The sequence below is a fragment of the Limulus polyphemus genome, unplaced genomic scaffold, assembly GCF_000517525.1.
Source record: "Limulus polyphemus unplaced genomic scaffold, Limulus_polyphemus-2.1.2 Scaffold1401, whole genome shotgun sequence".
NCBI lineage: Eukaryota > Metazoa > Arthropoda > Merostomata > Xiphosura > Limulidae > Limulus > Limulus polyphemus.
This window is the reverse complement of record NW_013667011.1, coordinates 178,475-180,748: the sequence shown is the minus strand read 5'-3', so window position 1 is coordinate 180,748 and position 2,274 is coordinate 178,475. Positions and strand designations below refer to the sequence as shown.

Here is a 2,274-nt window from a genome sequence, read left to right as displayed (position 1 = left end):
ATTTACACATGGCTTGTGTATATTGTATATATACATATATATTATTCATACCTTTGGTGTATAGGACGCAAGCAGATTTTGACATCATATTTTGGGGTAAAAAAGTGCGTCTTACACACCGAAAAATACGATAAAAGTAAAGCATTAACTCTCGAAGTCCATCAAACCTACTACTGCCACTGTGCCAATAAATGAGTAATGGATAAACAATTTCCACCTAATGATCATTGCACCATAAAAGAAAAAGTAATTTACTATTTGAAGTATTTAGTAACATAAATATTATCAGTCACTTTTATTTACATATTAATTTATTATTTACCTTGTGTAAGTCACGGAGTCTGAGTGTGCTTTAATTAATACAAAGTAAAAAACGCTTAAATATTATCAGTCACTTTTATTTACATATTAATCTATTATTTACCTTGTGTAAGTCACAGAGTCTGAGTGTGCTTTAATTAATACAAAGTAAAAAAACGCTTAAGTGAAACTCTTCAACTTCAAGGAAACATAAAATATTACTTAAAAGTTAAAATCAAAGGGCCAACTCTCTGACGCCACGCTTATGAACTACGCTTACAATCTACAAAGTACATCAAATGTGTGGTGCAACTGGACCTCAATGTCACCGGTGGTACAAAATTACATAGTAAGGGGTCGGAAGCACGCGAACTTTATCAAACTTGTATGACAGATAACTGTTGAAACCGTGAGTATAACAGAAACAATCCAAGGTTCAAGTCTTAACACTATCGTTACATTACTTACACTCAAAGTGTCATCTCCTGATCTTTCCTTCAGCGTGCTGACGTCTCTGAAACAGATTTCTATATCAAACTGGATTTAGCATTGACTCTTTCACGTGAAATCACCGGAAGTTACAAAGTGGCCATCTTGTTTATTTCTAGCCTGTTTATCATTATTAATATTATTTGCTACGACGTTGCGTAGACTGTAGTTTTCAGTTTGTAACCTGTATATATTGTAATCATTTCAATTAATGTTTCGTGGAATTATAACAATAGACCAAGAGCAGTTCCTGTGTCATTTCACTGATAAGTTTTATTGTTTTTCCGCAGTAAATATACGATTAGGAATTGATTTGCTGCTGCTAACATATTATTAATATTAGCACTGCCAGGGTAACTTTGACTTTTGAATATGGGGGCATACAGCTATTGTATTAAGTTCAACGTTGTTGTTGTTGTTGTTTTTTTCTTATGTTTTTGTTGATGATGATGATGATGTTGTTGTTTTGTTTATTAGCTTTAACTTTTATTATGATAAGGGAGAGCCCAGCATGGCCAAGTAGTTAGGGCGCTCGACCTGCAATCCTCGTCCCACCAAACATACTCGCTCTCTCAACTGTGGGGCGTTATAATGTAACGGTCAATCCCACTATTCGGTGGTAAAAGAGTAACCCCAGATTTGGTGGTGGGTGGTGATGACTAGCTGCCTTCCATTTAGTCTTTCACTGTTAAATTAGGGACGGCTAGCGCAGATAGCCCTCGCATAGCTTTACGTGAAATTCAAAACAAATGATAAGGGAGTTCTAGTTCTCAACTAAATCGATTATCGCACGTTTTAAAATTTTACCCAGTTTTTCATGGAAACAGCCCACAGGGTTAAAACATGGATTGTAAATATTCGGATAGACAAATGGTATTCAAATTCCAATAAAAGCCTGCATATTTACTCGTTAGAAGTGAACGAACGATAGCAGCAAACAATATGGACAGAATATCATAAGTACGGAAGCGCAAAGTGTCATATTCTTTCCTTCAACTACTCATTGTTGTACATCTAGCTCAGGTTTCTTGAGACATTGCCTGAGAACACATGGCCCCATGGGCGTTCGATGAGTGGGGGAAAAGGGAGCACGGTCCGCCCTGAAAATGAAAAACTCCATGCTTTTATTATTCATTCAGCATGTGTATATGAATTTACAAGTTTTTATTCACTTCACAATTTTACACTACTTATGACACTTAATTTTCAATCCTAAGTAAAGTCGCGAGATTTGTCAGCAACTTTACTTAAAATCTCTATAGACCTAACATGCAGCTAAATATTGATAAACGTCACCACCACGGTGGTTTCTTGGATATTAGAAATGGCAATTTTCGCTCAGATCGTCAAAGAGACCGACGCGGTATGACTTAAACTAATTTTACAAATATTTCACTTATCAAATCTGACTGTGGGATCTTGCCTATTCGCTTTACTTTAATGGAAAAACTTTAAATGGAGGTCTAACGTCCCTTGATTTTCACT

The 2,274-nt window shown here is 35.8% G+C and overlaps 1 protein-coding gene across 6 annotated transcripts in view; it reads right to left on the bottom strand.

Moving 5' to 3' along the window:
- LOC106463418 (phosphatidylcholine:ceramide cholinephosphotransferase 1-like) overlaps positions 1 to 868 on the bottom strand; it is an 83,760-nt gene extending 82,892 nt beyond the window's left edge. For 4 of the 6 annotated variants that reach the window (XM_022390907.1, XM_022390906.1, XM_013923442.2 and 1 more), the window contains exon 1: positions 769 to 868. The gene's annotated coding sequence lies outside the window, so the exon portion shown is untranslated. Of the gene's footprint in view, positions 1 to 51; positions 158 to 424; positions 591 to 768 lie in introns of those variants that run through there. The other 2 variants (XM_022390903.1, XM_022390904.1) reach the window with 2 other exon arrangements.
- Between the last annotated feature and the right edge of the window lie 1,406 nt (positions 869 to 2,274).